This window comes from Myxocyprinus asiaticus, chromosome 36, assembly GCF_019703515.2.
Source record: "Myxocyprinus asiaticus isolate MX2 ecotype Aquarium Trade chromosome 36, UBuf_Myxa_2, whole genome shotgun sequence".
Lineage (NCBI taxonomy): Eukaryota > Metazoa > Chordata > Actinopteri > Cypriniformes > Catostomidae > Myxocyprinus > Myxocyprinus asiaticus.
This window is the reverse complement of record NC_059379.1, coordinates 33,835,589-33,854,851: the sequence shown is the minus strand read 5'-3', so window position 1 is coordinate 33,854,851 and position 19,263 is coordinate 33,835,589. Positions and strand designations below refer to the sequence as shown.

The following is a 19,263-nucleotide window of genomic DNA, read 5'->3' as shown; positions in this document are numbered from 1 at the left end:
CCCTGCCTTAATACAGATCTACGTTTAACCCATGGGCTATATTTATACCCCCAGAGCAGCCCCTCCCAAGTCTCTCAATGTCTTAAAGATTTGGATCATCTCTAGACATCAATTTCCACCAGGAATGTTACAGTCCGGATCAGTTCTACTGCTCACAACCTTTTGCGGTGGATCAACCGCGCTCTTCAATACATTAGATTTCAGGTCTTCAGCCCGTGTCTTTTTGCGCGTCCACGTAATCAGCTAAATTAAATGCCCGAGTGTGGCATCTCCACGCTGTAATGAGATTAGGCTATTCCCACGCCACGGCAGGTGTAATGTCACTCATTTAAATTCATTCGTCCTGTGAAACATCGATGTCCACTGCAGCGTAGACCACATATAGGAATATTAAACTTATCAACGCGCTGGATGTTGCATTGCCACCGAACTTCGTGAAATCTTCACGCTGCGTGGGAATCTACGCTGTCCACGGGAGTGAATTGAAGACAGAGGGCAGCAGAGCTCGAATAGCCGAGAGCTCGGGATGTGTTCAGTACATTGAGGAGTAGTTTGTGATACTCACCAGCCGTCTGTGGAGGATTTGCATGGCTTTACAACTCACGCGGTAAGTCGCTCATTGAATCGCTGCGCGTGAAGAAAAGTTGGCGAGATTTTGATCGCAACGCGACTACATATTTGGATTGTTATTCCAGTGGTTGGCAGGTCTCTGGATAAACGGGTGAGTGAATAAGTGAAGGGTTATTTCTTGGGGTCGGCAGATTAGAATCACATTTTGGCGCTCGGTTTGTATGCGAGGTGAATTGTGTCGCGTGAAGACAAACACGCGCAGGCTTGCTGTCGGTTGTTTGCGCGTGCTGCGCCGGGGAAGTGTTGTGAATTGCGCACAGAACGCATACTCGCATTTGAAATATGTACTGATGAAAGAAAAAAAAAAAAGCCACAACTAATACCTGACACAGTTTCTCTGCCTGACACGAGGAATGCTTCAACAGGACTCGGGATTACCGTGTGTTCATCCTATTACGCCGCACATTTCCCGCAATCTGTTGCCTCCACGTTTTTAATTCATTTAAACGAAAGTGACATAGAAATAGATCAAATCACTTATTCAGATGTCGTATCACCAATTTAGACTCTTTAAAATGTTGAGGCATGACGTTACGAGACATGGAGGGTTTGACTTCATTGCATTCAATCGTTGGACCACCCTTTACCAATAAAATAAAATAATAAATAAAATAAAAATGAATTACAAGTACAATGGTAAACACTATTTTAATACTGTTTTACTACAGTAAAGAAAAAAAAACTGTCATTTTAAATGTTCTTTTTTAATGACATTGGTGACAACTTGGCACAGTTTTACAGTAACAATAATTGTAGTACGCTAACTATATTTTGTCGAGAAATATTGTTACTACATTAGGTTACACCAATGAAAGCAATTTTTAAATCAGGTAGAAATAGCTCCATGCATGATTCCACTCTTCACAGTGTATCATGCTACTATCCCAATACCAGCAATTTAAAGGGATAATTCACCCAAAAATGAAAATTCTCTCATCATTTACTTACCCTCATGCCATCCTAGATGTGTAGGACTTTCTTTCATCTGCTGAACACAAAGATTTTTAGAAGAATATTTCAGCTCTGTAGGTCCATGCAATGGAAGTGAATGGGTACCAAAGTTTTGAAGCTCAAAAATCATATAAAGGTGACATAAAAGTCATTCATAAGACTCCAGTGGTTAAATCTATATTTTCACAAGCGATACGATAGGTGTGGGTGAGAAAGAGGTCATCATTTAAGTCCTTTTTTACTATAAATTCTCCTCCCTGCCCATTAGGTGCCAATATGCACAAAGAATGCTTCTAAAAACATGGATTAAACCACTGGAGTCTTATGGTTATTTTTATGCTGCCTTCATGTGCCTTTGGTGCTTCTAAATTTTGGTCACCATTCACTTGCATTGTATGGAAATAAAAAGCAGAGGTATTGTTCTGAAAATCTTCATTTGTATTCTGCAGAAGAAAAAAGTCACGCAAATCTGGCATTACATGAGGGTGAGTAAGTCAAGTCAACCTTTTATTTATAGAGCACATTTAAAAACAACAGAAGTGATGAGAGAATTTTCATTTTGGGGTGGACTATCCCTTTAAATTATTCCTTCTATGTTTTCTTTTAGACATTCTGATTTCAGAAGAATAAACTATCAACATTCTTAAAAGAAAAACATCTTCACCCAAATGAAATCCTGCCTACACTGTAAAAAGTTTGTGATTTGTGCCTATACAGTATGTATTACTTTAATTAGTTGTTTTTCCTGACCTGACCTTATAAAATGACGTTTGTGTTGCCCTGTTGATTCAGTCATAGTAAATCGTATTTTTGACTTAAAACCAGCTGATCAGTTAGGCTACTTGTAGATGTTACCAAATTAAAGGTAAACACAATATTGTTAGTTCCTATATGCTGCTGGTCATCCACATGAATGGCTTCTGCCCCTCCCATACTCATTAATTATTCACCCCTCCACATGTTTCTCAGCTCCTGTGTTGTGAATGATGGTGTCTGTTTCTATGCAACAGGTTAGGTCACCGTGAGTCACCCTGTGGGTCTATATTACAATTAGGTCATGTTTACCCTTTTAAAATATTTACAGAAATAGACACGTGCAGGTGGTATTAGGGCTGGGCGATAAGACAATGTATACCGTGATGACGATATAAACGGGCGGATCTACCGGAGTGGTATGGGGTGGCAAATGTCATCCTAAGAAAAAGCATTGCCACCGCATCTGCCACTCCAGCATAAGTATCCAAATGTATTACATATAAATGCAAGTATATTATCATTGATTTTGACATTGTGTTGGGATTTATTCATGTCAAACTGCCTAAACTCTCACTGAATTCACAAATGACTACAGACCCACTGACTGATTACAGCAGCAACCAATCCCATGATTGTTTACAGCAGCCTCCAATCACAGCATCGACCAATCGCCTACCTACTATTGCAGCGCGTGTAGAGTGTTTGGGCTCTCTCGAGCTTATTTCCTCAACAACAATAACCACATGGACAAATACGTGGAAAAAAGAGGTAAAAGATGAATTTCACAGTTGTTTCTAAGTATTCACTGAATGATTATTAGATACATCGCTGTCAGTTATGGGTTGAGACGTGTTTAATAGACATTGTCTTTGTAATGCAGTTGTATCACACATTCATGGACATTTATAATTTTATTGTGACTCCAATTAATGAACTAGTACTTGTTGCAATGAAGCTTGGTACCTTAATCCATAAGAACTATGCATGGGCGCTTGCTTCATAAACTGCATGCCACCCCCTTGCCACCCCATAAAAAGATTTCTAGATCTGCCCTTAGATATAAAGTGTCAATCGATAGAGATTTTGCTATATTGTGTATATCGCAATATGTAAATATCCATGTGCACAGCGTATGAATATCTATCAGCAGGCAGGGCTTCAAGTGAGACTGAGAGAATTGAAGAGACATGGACAGGGTTTTTCCAGCACTGAAAGTGTCAGTGACATTCAGTGACATTCATCTTGCGTTCGACACTTCATAAACGCTAAATTTTCTTCTCATCTGACACGCGCATCTGTGTATCTGCATTGAGTGTCGCGCTATCTCTGGAGCATGCAGTCCAGCAGGCTTTTTGATATTTGTGCACCAGAGACGGGAGAGTGCAGAGCGATAATATTTCTGTATTTCTAACATGATTTTTTTTAATTCATATTGGTTATTTTTAAATTTCCAATGTGGCCAAAAGCCAAGCATCTGTTGAATTTGAGTTATGCCCTACATGCCTGAGATTCTGTATGTTTCTGTGCACCCTCCCCACCCATCTTGCTTTGTGTGGGTTGATTCATTGCTAGGCTGCCCATCATTGTTTCACTGTCTCTGGCTGTCTCATTAAAGACATTGGCTAATAGGATTTATCCTGTTCTTAGGCAACCATAGTAAATGCTCATTTAGCTGGAGCACCCTCATCAAATGGGGCCTCTGTAATCAGACACTTGGGGACGTTCATCCCTCCAATTCATCTTGGCCACCTGGTCTAAGCTCCACAGAGGGCTTGTGGGATAAAGCAAGCCTGTCATTGGAAAGAAATGTCATTTGACACCAGTGTTGAGGAAGGTACTTTAAAACTGGAGCTTGCCAAGCTACAAGCTTCTCATTAGGGATGGGACGATTCGGTTCGGTATAAGATACAAGGTTCACGAGTCGATATTATCTCGATTCGATATGATAACACTTAAATGACAAAGTACGGCAGAAAATTGTGCTTATTTTTTGTAAAATGTTTGCGCAAAGTGCACAATTTCTCATCAAAATAAAGTTCTTTAATACACAATATAAATCTTCAGAGTTTGAATAATTAATGTTTCTCATATTCCTTTCACTGTAATTAAAGATCAGGGGTGTAGATTCCAGGGGGGATAGGGGGAGGTAACCCCCCCAATATTTATACCATGATCAATGGAAACATGTAAATTCTTAATCACTGTGAGTGCCCTATATCAGGCAAGTTGTGAATGAAATAAGTGAATTCGGACGCTGACGTGTACACAGAGTGTCGGAGAGAGCGCTGGAGCTGACGCAGAAACAACTTCATTACATATATGCGTTTTTCTTGCATGTAGGACAATAACAATCATAATAACAACAATAATTATACTTGTTATTCTTTACAATTGTATATACAATAAATCTTCATTCTTTTTGTCATGTTTAACCAGTTAATATATATTTCCATAATGATTAAAATATTAAAACTGCTAAAAACTGCCAACAAGAATAAAAACTTTTGTACAAGCGTACATTATTGTATTTATTTTTATTATTTTACCATCTTGACACTCTCCCATCCAAACTCAGCAGCATTTGAGCACTGAGAAGACATGACATTTGTGCATAGTGCCCTCATGCGACTGTAATACAGTACTAAAGTTATTAAGAACAACATCCATTGATTATTGGACGAACACCTACGTGATAGCTGACTATTTCAATAATTTCCACTGTGCGCAGTCTTCTAAGTTAACAATAATATCACCTCAGTGAATTAGTGAAGAAAGAAATCAATTTGCATTTTAATGGCAAAATAAAAAAATAAAAAAACATAAAATATTTTGTCTATATTAATAAATCATAAATTGTCCAATTTATCTGTATGATTTTGGATTGCTATATCTGATTATGTTTAATCAAGTTTTGATGTGTCAAAGTAAAACACTACAGCCAGCGTGAAATAAAACATGGCAGGAATGAAATGAAGCTGTGAACTGGCGTCTCTCGCGCTCCCTCACTTTCTCGCCTACCCACTCGCTCTCTCTCTCCCTGCACGTCAGTCCTCCCACGTTGGATTATGGGCAAGATAGCGTTGACAAGTGTACATTTACTGTACACTCAAAATCAGATTGCATTGTGGGTAAGAATGAGTGAACAAATGTAGGGAACGAATTCAGACACCACTACAAAATGGCCGACACACAATATAGTGCATTATATAGTGGATAAGTGGCGATTTCGGACACAGCTTCGGTTTTTTAGCACATCCGTGCTATTTGGGATTAAAATGAATATATAGTTTTAATTCTTTTATCTGACTGTAAAGAACAGGGAGGATATTAAAAGGCATATTATTCAATGAAAGTGGAGTGTGGGATCTCATCTTTGATGGACACTTATTACACGGAATAAATGGTTCGTTTTAATCTCAAGCACTTTTCAACAAAACAAGGTGATTTTCTTGGTATTCCAGTGCTTAAATTTCTCAGAACTAAATTCAAACACTTTAAGCACCTAAGGACCTTGTGCGAACCCTGTAAACAGTGTAGGAAAAAGTGCAGTAGGGTTAAAATCAAGACTACCTGTAGGAGGTGATCTGAGCTTAGTTGCAATGGAACCGTGGCATGGTTTGCATGAGTGAGAAAGCAACCTGTACTCGGGTCCGCACTTGTTCAGGAAGTAAAATGAATTGTGCATGCATTTTTGCTGATTTAAGCATGATGACATCAGTTGTTCAAAAACAAACACACACGTGCATCATGAGTGGCAGGTGAACGTTGTGGTACACAGAAGAGGTGAGGTGCATTTTATATACAGTATGTGCATGAGCGAGCATACAACCAGCTATGTCCTCAAAAAAGATCTTTTCTAAGCATCAGATATAGTCGTCTTCTCCTGGACATGCATATCTGCTGAATTACACCATGCGACGTAGAGGTAGACCGATATATCAGTTTTACCGATTAATTGGTGCCTATAGTTGTTTTTTGGGTCTATCGTTATCGGCAAAAATCTGTGCCGATAGTTTTTTCATCATTTCTTCATTTTAAAATTAGAGATGGGCATTTTGTCTACTCGAGTACTCGTTGAGTATTCGGGGCAATGACATGTACATAACTGTATATATAATAACATGCCTAACAAACATCTTTGGCTGCTGAATTGCGTCTTGTTCCAATGTATCGTCTATTCATTTTTATAGGCTGTTATAAAATAATCTGGTACAAAAGATTGCATAATCAAAATATAATGCATCATATTTTGTCATTATGTGAAGATTTGCTGCCCAACTCAGTGAAAGAATGTGCATGTCTGTCTGTTCTTCCTTCAGGTTACCATTAATTTTAGACAGGAGATGCCATAACCATCGTGTTTTTAATGTGTGTTAAGTTGAAGTTCAGTTTTGAAGACGCTGCATTCTGTTCCATTTAGCTGAGCTCTGTCTAGCTGTTTGAAACACTCACCTGCTGTATATGCGCTGCTTTAGTGCAGTGAGTCCACTGCTACATGCCTGGTGTGTGTGTGTCTCCCCAAGTGTTTGCTCCGGCGGGGAATGCCGCGATGCGCCGTATTGTTGTTCTGTGATGATTCATGAAGTGTTCCATTCAACTCGGAGAGTTGGAATTTCCACCGTTCAAATGGGGAAAGTGCAATGGAATGACACTGTCAGACTTCTAACTTGGAAACTCATGCGGAAATCTTCAACTCCCATTTCGTCGAGATGCAGGTGTGTGTTACATCACCCAGGGCAGGGAGGTTTACATTCAGTGATAAACATTCACTTTTATTAAATAACATCCATTAACGAGTCAAAGTTTTTACATTAAATGATAATAAAACGTATTTAGCAAACGTTTTGCAGAGACAGGTGTTCAAAACACGGTTAATTACACTCTTTTGATTATCGTAACGAGAGCATTACAGCATCATATACCAGTTTGGTTGGAGACGTCTCTAACAATCAATGTACTCCTCAAAATCACAACATAATCAATCTCAAACTTAAAAATAAGCTCCCTCTTTGACACGTTTGTGTTTTCAGGTAATTGTCACTGAATTTCGAATTAAATGAGAAGCCACATCATGCATGATCACCATCGATCATCGTTTTCATGATCGATCATTGCTGCCATATCTGAGTACCCGAGTACTCGTGCCCATCCCTATTGAAAATAAGAGTCCCCGGTGTATTTCAGGTTTGTTTATCCTTAAAAGTCCCGCATCATGCACCAAATCTTCATTTTTTGGGGGGATTTTGGTTGAATAATAAACTGCATCTGAGATTTTATTAATTAAGGACTCTGTGCCTGTCATTGTAAGGAAAGAATATATATATTTTTTTGACATTCTAAAAATGGATTTTAAAAACTATTGGCCGATTAATCAGTTATCGGCCTTTCCCACCACTTTAGTTATCATATCGGCAAAATCCACTATCGGTCAACCTCTAATGGGACGCACAGAGGCGCAAGTGCCATGCACTCTGGTGTGCATAATGACACCAAATTAATAGAAAATACACACAAATATAGCGACCTGCGTAGTTTTCTCCATCATGTGCATGTTTGTGATGATGCAAGTTGATGACAGAAAAGCACCGGGGTTTGACAGAATCATGAGTAGTCTGAAACCAGACCAACGCTGTGGAGGACACCGGGAACAAGCAAACGTGCCCAGTGTGAAATCCACCTTAGTTGCGTGAGGACTTACGCACTAACCCTAACCGTTAAAACCAAATTAAAACCATCAGAATACAAGCATCCCTCCCATTCGTACCACATCCCGGGTCAACAACTCTAGAGAGGGTGTCCTTTAAAAGTGGCAACCCTAGTTGCATTGCAGCTTTTAGTTAGTTCAGATCAAATCAAATCACTTTATTGTCACTCAACCATATACACAAGTGCAACAGTGGGTGAAAGTCTTGGGTGCAGTTCCGAGCAACACCGCAGTCATAGTGATGAGACATATACCAATTTACAATAAACATCAGATTTACACAACACAATTTACATATCTAATATACACATAATTACACAACACAATATACAATAATAATATACAATGTACAGTATACAATACACACAATATAGAATACATGTAGAATACGTACAATTAAAAAAAAAGAATATATAAAATATACAGTATGTTGTATTGTGCTGTATTGACATACAGGCTGTCAGTTGATAGTCAGTTGCCAGTATTGTTAAGAGAGAATATAATTTATAACAGTCCAGTGTGAGAAATAAGATTAATAAAGTGCAGTGCTGATGTATATTGATCGTGAGCGATCAAGAGTTCAAAAGTCTGATTGCTTGGGAAGAAGCTGTCATGGAGTTGGCTGGTGCGGGTCCTGATGCTGCGATACCGCCTGCCTGATGGTAGCAGTGAGAACAGCCCATGGCTCGGGTGGCTGGAGTCTCTGATCCTCCGAGCTTTTTTCACACACCGCCTGGTGTATATGTCCTGGAGGGAGGGAAGCTCACCTCCGATGATGTGTCTGGCAGTTCGCACCACCCTTTGCAGGGCTTTGCGGTTGTGGGCGGTGCTGTTGCCGTACTAAGCAGTGATGCAGCCAGTCAGGATGCTCTCTACAGTGCTGGTGTAGAACCGTTTGAGGATTTGGTGGTTCATTCCAAACTTCCTCAGCCATCTCAGGAAGAAGAGGCGCTGATGAGCCTTCTTCACAACGGCCTTAGTGTGGACTGACCATGTGAGTTCCTCTGTGTTGTGGACACCGAGGAACTTGTAGCTGCTGCCTCTCCACTGGTGTTCCATTGATGGTGATGGGACTGTGTTCTCTGTCTTTTCTCCTGAAGTCCACCACAAGCTCCTTGGTTTTACTGACGTTGAGGGAGAGGTTGTGCTCCTGACATCAGCGTGTCAGATTGTGCACCTCCTCTCTGTAGGCTGATTCATCATTGTCAGTGATCAGACCTACCACCGTCAAATCATCAGCAAACTTAATGATGGCATTGGAGCTATGTGTTGCCACACAGTCATGTGTGTACAGGGAATACAGGAGTGGGCTAAGAACACAGCCCTGTGGGGCTCCAGTGTTGACGGTCAGTGATGAGGAGATGTTGCTGCCCATTCTAACCACCTGGTGTCTGCTTGACAGGAAGTCCAAGATCCAGCTGCACAGCGAGCTGTTTAAGCCCAGAGCCTGGAGTTTCTCATCAAGCTTGCAGGGCACTATGGTGTTGAATGCTGAGCTGTAGTCTACAAACAGCATTCTCACATATGTGTTCATTTTTCATCAGTGGAGCGGTTGTTGCGGTAAGCAAACTGCAGTGAGTCCAGTGAGGGAGGCAGCACAGAGCAGATGTAATCTCTGATTAGTCTCTCAAAGCATTTGCTGATGATGGGGGGTCAGAGCAACAGGACGCCAGTCATTTAAGCAAGTTACTGCCCTCACACTTTGACACATCTGAAGTGACCTGCCAGGGCTCTCAGACCGGGGTTGGAAAAACCTGGAGGGGACAAAATGTGAGAGGCAGGAGTTCTGGCCCTCTTATGGGGGTAGACCATCAGTCCCTCTGACAGAGCCCCTTGTGACTGTGCATTTGCTCTTTGGTTAAATTTTGTCAAGGCTTAAAGGACTTCAGGTTTTTCTTAGTCTAAATACATTTCAGCTTGTGGACATCCAGTAAGTTAGCTGTCAGATTAGAATTGATTTATAGCTACTTTTATTTAATATTTAAATGTTCACATACATTTCAAGAAATAATTCAGGCAAAAATGAAAAGTCTGTCATCATTTATTCACCCACATGTTGTTCCAGACTTATACAGGGATGCAAACTCCTCACCTTTTGATGAAATTCGCCGTTCTGAAACCAAATTTGGTCACCATTGTGATACGGCTCTGCGTGAAGAGTTTTTGTTTTTGGTGGCGGGTGAGTGGGTTTCGGACTACCTCTTGATTGATTACAGCAGTGACCAATTGTGTGCATGGCACTTGCGGACCTAACAAGGTAGATCGCTTGATTGGTTACAGCTACGTCCAATCGCGCGCTTGGATTGGACAGTGATCCTGCGTCTGACAGGAATAGAGTGAAGGGTTCTGAAGAAGCAGCACTCGTGAAACTTCTCATTCATAAACAAAATGAATGACCGACTGACTAAATGAGAGGGGCATGTTCTTCGTTCACTTGCACGTGCCGCCCGTTTTTGAGCCAAGGGCATTTTGAAGGGCATTTTGAATGGATAATTTGATCTTCCAAAAACCTATTTTGGATAATTAAAAGAGGATTATTGCACGTAAAAAAAGAATGTCTGGCAGAAATCTTTATTCACATGTCAAATTTTGTCAGTCTAAATGCAGTTGAGCTTGGTGCCCCCTGTCGGGACGGAGTTGGCAGGAAATTGCATACTTCCATCTGTCGTCCGTGCGTGTTTACATCATGTCAGTAAATAAAGAAAAGAAGGTCCATCTATACAGCACGATATGTGTGATGTGTAGTTTGTAGCCACAACAAATGAGCAACATTGACCATGGATCATTCAGAAAGGCAACCCTCTGGGGAATCACCCGTTTTCAAAATGAAGAAACCAAGAACTGAGAAGAGTCTGCAAGCAAAAAGGGAAAGCATCAGAGCCTGTAATAATAAAACTTGAATCAACATCGGCTTGGCTTTTTCAGAGGTGGCGACAACTGAGATCTTAAAGCATTTAAACTTATGACTCACTTAAGGCTTTTCTTGCTCGACATGTAAGATATTTTTATTGGACCGATAGTTAGGCAGGTAGCTCTCTTAGCGCAGTAGTTCGTTAGATAGCGTTAGACACTCTAATGGGGCATTTTATTATGGAATGTGGTACTGCAGTGCTTGATTTCATTTTCGAGGAAAGGCTATGGAAAAAAAATATTCTGGTAATAATCTCTATACCATTTACTACCTTAGTCTATTTGCCTACTTATTAAGTTATAATAGTTACCACCTTTTTACTTTATCTGATATGACTAACAATTGTTATGTCTAATGTCATCGTTGCCTAACTTTTGTAACATTATTTTAAAACAATTGTTTTCAATAAGTAAAAACAACAGTAGAAGATATGCTACTTGCCTGCTAATAAGACATAGTTTTTTATATATCCATCTTTTTCTTCCTTTTGTTATTTATTTATGTATTTATTTATGTATTTATTTATTTTTTGTTTTTGAGGGAAGGGGGCTAGTTTTGTTGTTGTTAGTGACATTTGCTCTGATAAGTTGGTCATCTGTATCCATGGTTACACCAGTACTCCTCAAAGCATCAGATTCATCCGTGCAGAAGAGTAGAACTGAAGCCCAACTGACATAATTACCAAAACAATGTTCCTCCGCAAGTAACTTGCAGTTTTATGCTTCAACTCTTAGAGGGCCAAAAGTTACATAGTGTAGCTTTTACATAAACGAGTCCTCTTTTTTACTTTCTGCAATCAAAGGAATTGACATTTTTTTTTTCTCTCTTCCAAATACATGTTTTCAATGTGTATTGTGCATACCTCCCACTTTCTTGTGTGGCAAGCTCGTAAAATCGCCCCTTTGTGACGCTTTTGTAGGGCTTTACTGGTTGTTTAGATCAGTGTTACTATCAGAAATAATTAATAATTATTTCTGTAGTTATTAATCAATATTTAAATTAATTAATTGGATCTAACTCATTAAAACCTCATATGGGGCTCCAGTAAACGTAGTGTGCTATGTTTAGGAGCAAGTTTGGTTTTTAGCAATAATTAATAATTTTCAAAGATAATTATTAATTATTAAAATCAATAGAACATTGATGAGAATCAATGTTAGCTTTTTTTTTAATCCTTTAAAATCAACACTTATCAATTGTTAACATCGAAGAAACATTAAAATTAACACTAGCTTATTGATCATTCTAATTCAATCAAAGATAATTATCAATTATCAAAAATCAATAGAATATTAATAAGGATTAACATTGACGGGGCACCACCCTGAAATCAGGGGCTAATAACCGAATATTAAAACAGTCTCAATATTAGATTGTTTTCTTAGGAAAATCGACATCCGAAGAATATCGATTTTCGAATAAAAAACAATGAATGAAGGTTTGAATCCGAGCACTGACATCCCGTCAGCACGACACAGGCGTATGCAAAACAAACCAAAACACTTCTCTTTGTAATATAAACAGTTTATTTATGCAGTAATATCAATTAATAATTAATACAATGCAGTCAATAAACTTCCGACTTACAACTACAAACTAAACAGTGATATGATTAGATATGGAAATAAAAAATAATCCTATAACACAAGGTGTGTGTGTGACAGTGTGTGTGTGTGTGTGTGTGTCAGTGTGGTTAGTGAGAGAGAGAGAGAGAGAGATAGAGAGAGATGATTAAGTGACAGCCCGAAAGCTGATTTCGCGATAGCTGGAGATGAAGCAGCCGTGTTCATCACTCAGAGACGCGGTTTTACGAGCGGGGCTCGTAAAAGTCCCTTGTTATTTGACTCTTTAATGGATGAACTCAGTTGCTGTCTCACCCGCGATGGCGAAAATGCACAACAGTCCAATTTGGTTGGACTACAATACAGCAAAACAAATTCGTGATAATTAATACCCTGAGTATTAATAATTAGCGGACATGGCGGTCCGTAAACTGTACAAGCAAAAACCTTGAAACACAAGAATAACACGCTATAATATTCTATCTCTGCCCAGACGTAAACCTCTTACTTGAATCGCATGAGGACACAGGTAGAATGTGTTTTCCTCCGTCCTTTAACTTTGACCCGGTTTCTTGAGGCTCGTGCGATGACTAGAGCCGTTTCCTCGCGCTGTCGGCGGCCGGTACGGCTGTTGATTCTCAGAAGGCGGTACGGCTGTTGATTCTCGGCGGGCTGGCGGAGAACTCAGAAATGTCGACTTGATTGAAGATGGAAGAGAAATCTTTAATCTCTTCACTTCTGTAGGCCAACGGATGAAGATGCGAATTGCTCGGCGGTCTCCTTCGGATCCGTTAGAGTGTTTGGTTGAACACAGAGTAATCTCAACTCGTCCAGCGAGATGGAGATTGTATGGCTACAGTTTCAAGTCGGACATTACTTCCTTATGCCACGAGGTTACACCGGAGAGCAGCAAAAAGCTACGTCCGTATTCGGTGAACGAAGTAGCCGGAAGCAACTTTGGAAGCATTTCAGAATTATTTGAAGTCCTGATGATGTCATGTTTGAGGGACGTTCTGTTGTGTGCCTCATCCAATAGGAGTTGAGTGCTCGATCCTTTAGTGGGCAAGGCTTCATGGATCTGTAGTCTGTTTAGGACTCCCTTTGTTTGATTTTGGCGCGATTTTATCAGTAAGATTTATGACTTAGAAGGAGGGGGCTTGAGGAATGTTTTTTATGACTGTTAGGCCTGCCTTTGTCTTCTATCTGAATACATGAGGCCCAACACTTTTTGCATTGGTTGTCATGTAGAGGGCAAAGCGGTACTTGATTTAACTGATGTGAAATATGCTTTACAGTGATGAAAGGACATTATTGAAACTGACATTATTGAAACTCAAAATTATTATTGTTAGGCTATTATACTTGAATCATTCAAATAGCTGGAATTGGTGCTTTTTAGCTTCTTCAATATAAAAAATAAAAAAATCCCCTTTTTTGCCCCTCATGAATTTGCATCCCTGCTTATGACTTTCTTTCTTCAGTGGAATGCAAAAGGATGCATTTTGAAGGATGTTCACCCTGCTCTTTTACTTACTGTACAATTACAGTGAATAGTGACTTTGCTGCCAAGCTCCAAAAAGGGCAAAAAATATCAAAAGTCAAATATGAAAGGACTCCTTATGCGCTATATTCGCTTTCTGTGAGGAACAGAGAGAAAAGTTTTTGTTTTTGTTTGCTGAAAATCATGTCTTTCGCTTAAACACTCAAGTCTCATTGCCCATTCCACATTTCAAACAGGGGCTTATGACCCATGTGGAACCAATGATGGTAAACCTTGCATGACACATTGAAGAGCGCAATTTTATAATTTAAACATAATTGCGAACAAGATTTTTGAGGGGAAGATTCTGAGTGAATAAAGACTTGCATTTCGGCCTGTTCTTCACACAAAGTTATTGTATGGCCTCAGAAGATTTAGAACATGGCACATGAACAAATAACAGCATTTGGGTTTGGAACATTATGCAGGTGATTAAATAATGCTGGAATTTAAATATGTTGACTCCCTTTAAATGACATTGTGTTCAAGCATGTAATCACTTAAGATCTGAATGCATCTTTTAAGCCTTTGCATGCATTATTGCACCGCAATGTATTATTTTACTGTAATGTGCTCGGGTGGTGTGCTCATATAATCAGAAGTCATAAACCCTCCATGATTCTGTGCACATGCTCATGTGGTTTGAGATAAAAATGGTCTGAAAATAAAACGGTCCGCATACAGCAACATGCGACACATGGATCTAATGAATCGGCAGGATTGATTAAGGTCTTTTTTTAGGGACAGTGCATACACTCCCAGACAAGTTTAAGTTATTAAGGTCCTCACTTAGGTGATCAATAACTGTGGATCAGTAAAAAAATATATAATTTATAATAATAATTAAATAAAAATAAAAGCATTAATTAGTTTGCAGAGATGGGTTTTCAAAATATTTTATGCATGAAGTTCGGGTTCCTTTCCGGTCAGTTTGATGCTACGATATGAGGCATTTTCATAGATTACATATTTCTTCCCCAGTTTTAGCATTACTGAAACATCTTAGGAAATTGTCCCAGGAATTCTTCCTGGAAATACACAAAGCAAGGAATTAATCAATTCACCTTGTGTTTGAGAGGAAGCTCACTTACACACACAAAGGCACGTACCCTGCTTATTTTACACTGTTAGTCACAGAATGATAACTCACTCAACCTTCTTTTGTGGCAATCTCAGATGATAAGTCAATTCATTTTATTAATTTTTACCCCGTATTTTGGCCATTCATCTCAGGAAATGTACATGAGCCAGTACCTTGGCTCTTATGTATATGTCTTAAAATGTCTTATTTGAATAAATAATTTAAATATATAAATAAAATTTAATAGTTTTTCACCATTTATATGCAAAATAGTTTTTACTTTAAAGTGGATGACAGCTCAAAAAGCATCACTGATTGTGTGGCAAATAGACATTTGTACTCACAGAATAAGTCATGATTCTGAGAAAATACTCTTGCTGAGGCAGAAAACCACACACCGAAGATAGTAAAGGCTTAATTTCGGCCACTCACCTAATGGACAGTAAAACACGCTTGGCAAGACCAGTGCTTAAAGTAACAGTTCATCCAAAATATAAATTATGTGACTATTTACTCACCCTCATGTCATTCCTAACCCGTATGACTTTCTATCTTTCATGGAGCACAGAAGGAGAATCTTCACATACAGTAGCTCTTTTACATTCATTAACGTTTAAAAAATTCATTAAAGTTCATTAACCCTAATGGTGACCACAAATATCAAGCTCCAAAGAAAAAAAAAAAATAATATAAATTCAAATTATTTCAGATTATGGCTTCAAAACACTTGGGATGCATGTTTTAAATTTTTCAAGAATGACATGATGAACACACAATAACAGAATTTTCATTTTTGGGGTAAACTATTCCCTTAAACTAATGGGAAGAGCAATGTAGCAGTGTTGGGGAAGCCATATTACAACTGTAGCTTCCCAAGCTAAAAGCTACTCATAATTTAAAGTAGTTAAAGGGTTAGTTCACCCAAAAATGAAAATTCTCTCATCATTTACTCACCCTCATGCCATCCCATATGTGTATGACTTTATTTCTTCTGCTGAACACAAACAAAGATTTTTAGAAGAATATCTCAGCTCTGTAAGTCTGTACAATGCAAGTGAATGGGTGCCAACATTAAGCGTAAAATCCACATAAGGGCAACATAAAAGTACTCCAGACAACGCTGGCAGTTAAATCCGTATCCTCTGAAGCTATATGATAGGTGAGAGTGAGAAACAGATCAATATTTAAGTCTTTTTTTCCTTCACTTTCACTTTCTCCTTCTATTTTTGGTGATTCTCATTATTTGTGCATACTGGGCAAGGAGGAGACTCTATGATAAAAAATGACTTCAGTATCAATCTGTTTCTCAACCACATCTATAATATTGTGTCTGAACACATGGATTTAACCACTGGAGTCATATGAATTACTTTTATGATGCCTTTATGTGGATTTTGGAGTTTCAAAATATTTAGCTTTTGGCACCATTGTATTGTACTTTGTACTTGTTCAGCTACAGAGCTGAAATATTCTTCTTAAAATCTTCATTTGTGTTCTGCAGAAGAAAATCATACACATCTGGCATGCCAGGAGGGTGAGTAAATGATGAGAGAATTTTCATTTTTCATTTAAACTACAAGTGGTGGCCCGTCGGTAGAGGTAAGCCTCCTCAAAAAAATTATTCAAAATGACAACAAATAACAAAAGTGATCAAATGACAATTATTATTATATCTTTTTTTTTTTTTTTATCAATTTACCTACTAACCTGTATAACTGGATGCCAGGTGCCTAAATATATATCTATATATATATATATACACACACACACACACTACCGGTCAAAAGTTTTGAAACACTTGACTGAAATGTTTCTCATTATCTTAAAAATCTTTTGATCTGAAGGCGTATGCTTAAATTTTTGAAATTAGTTTTGTAGACAAAAATATAGTTGTGCCACCATATTAATTTATTTCATTATAAAACTAAAATTTAATAATTAAAAAAAAAGTTTTTGAAATTGATGACTTGGACCAAATAATAAAGAAAAGCAGCCAATAAGTGCCCAACATAGATGGGAACTCCTTCAATACTGTTTAAAAAGCATCCCAGGGTGATACCTCAAGAAGTTGGTTGAGAAAATGTCAAGAGTACATGTCTGCAAATTCTAGGCAAAGGGTGACTACTTTGAAGATACTAAAATATAACACAGTTTTGATTTATTTTGGATTTTGTTTAGTCACAACATAATTCCCACAGTTCCATTTATGTTATTCCATAGTTTTGATGACTTTACTATTATTCTAAAATGTGAAAAAAAAAAAAAAAATTATAATAGACTAAGTGTTTCAAAACTTTTGACCGGTAGAGTCTGTGTGTGCATGTGTGTGTGTGTGTATATATATGTGTATATATATATATATAGATAGATAGATATAGATATACAGTGCATCCGGAAAGTATTCATAGCACTTCACTTTTTCCACATTTTGTTATGTTACACCCTTATTTCATTATTTTCCTCAAAATTCTACAAAAAATACCCCATAATGACAACGTGAAAGAAGTTTGTTTGAAATCTTTGCAAATTTATTAAAAATAAAAAACTAAAAAAAAATCACATGTACATAAGTATTCACTATTAGGTTTGCCCCCTAATAGTCGACCAAATGTTAGTCGATGAGAAGAGTCTTGGTCGACCAATGTTTGATTGGTCGGTTGGTCGCAGAAAAAAAAAAAAATCTCTACAGGAACAATGATGTATTACCGCTGGTTGGACGCTAGGTGGTACAATGGGGTAATTTTCGTTAAGCAGGGTTAGGGTTGAGCCTACACAATAAAGCCTTGATTTCAAACTTTTAACTTTTATTTTGTATTTATTTTAACTAAAACTTCTAATGAAACAAAAAAAAAAAAAAATTAAGTGCAATTAAAATGTGTTTTGTTCAACTTTTTGAAAGATGGCTTTACAACAGTTGTGAAGGGCAACATCTCTCTGGCAAAGAACCTACTTCATCTGTGCATTCTCAACCGGTCGGGTATTTTGTTGTCCAGGAAAATGCATCATGTATGTAAATAAATTTGTTTTGTTCCCTCCTTCACGATATATATATCGCAATATACAATTACATCGGCAACCCCAGGGCTGAGGGATCGATGAATATTCTTGCTTTAGTGATTTTGCATTGAATATTAAATTAATTTATTTAAAAAACAATAAATAAATAATAATACTTACACAAATGAAGACATAAAAACAATTATAAATGTAAAAATAATATTTATAGTGATGATAATAATCGCTGAGATATAAATCATGGTTCGAGGTGAACGTGTTTTTGTATTTTATGTTTTAATCACAGATTAAAGGCTGCAGAGTTGTGGTCACAATGAACTGCTCTGTGGAAATAAAGCAAACTGAACTCAAAGTACCTCCTGAGCTGAGATGTCTGAGGTCATTTGCAGCACTCTTAGACGATACTGTTCTTGCAAAAAAAAATAAAAAATATCAGTAGACAAAAACAGTGTGAGAACCTTTTACATGCGCGTGTTCCATGAGACTTCACGCCTTCACAAACAGCATGTCATACATGCGCATAGATGGCTTTTCTATCATCTGTTCTAAATAATATAATAAAGTGTGTTTCTTTAAGTGCATGTCTGTGTGTCTAGGGGCAAATTATTTGTAATATTAATTTGATAATATAAATAATTTAATACATTAATGGGAAAATGAGCCAAATATCGTCTTGACATAATCAAAAGCATCAGCTATTGCCGATTACTCTGACCATTGTCGATCCCCGAAATCATCATCTGTCGGCACAATCCTAATGTGCATTTCTCTCTATAAATTAACAAAATGTTCAGACAGTCTCCTTACTGGTTTTTCCGACACCTTCAGAATCATTACCACTTTTGCCGGTGTCGCTGTGACTCGCTTTGTGCGTGGGCTTGTAATATTTATACATATATATATATATATATATTTGTTGAGTATGTGTCCCACTTGCGTTTCGCTGTCCCCTTCTGCACATCGCAGCCCCCTTCGTCATAACGTGGCACCGTTTCATGGCCCCCTTCAGTTTATCACGGTCCTGGTATATAATCAGGAAAATTCTCGGTTCTCCTGATGGCCAGTTTGCCTCTGGGGGCTCACATTGTATTCCTTTTGAGAGACAATGTTCCG

General features: G+C 38.1%; 1 protein-coding gene across 1 annotated transcript in view; it reads left to right on the top strand.

The window, feature by feature from the left end:
- Positions 1-605: 605 nt before the first annotated feature.
- Positions 606-19,263, top strand: part of pcdh15b (protocadherin-related 15b) — a 423,399-nt gene continuing 404,741 nt past the window's right edge. The window contains exon 1 of the mRNA XM_051673714.1: positions 606-721. The gene's annotated coding sequence lies outside the window, so the exon portion shown is untranslated. The remainder of the gene's footprint in view (positions 722-19,263) is intronic.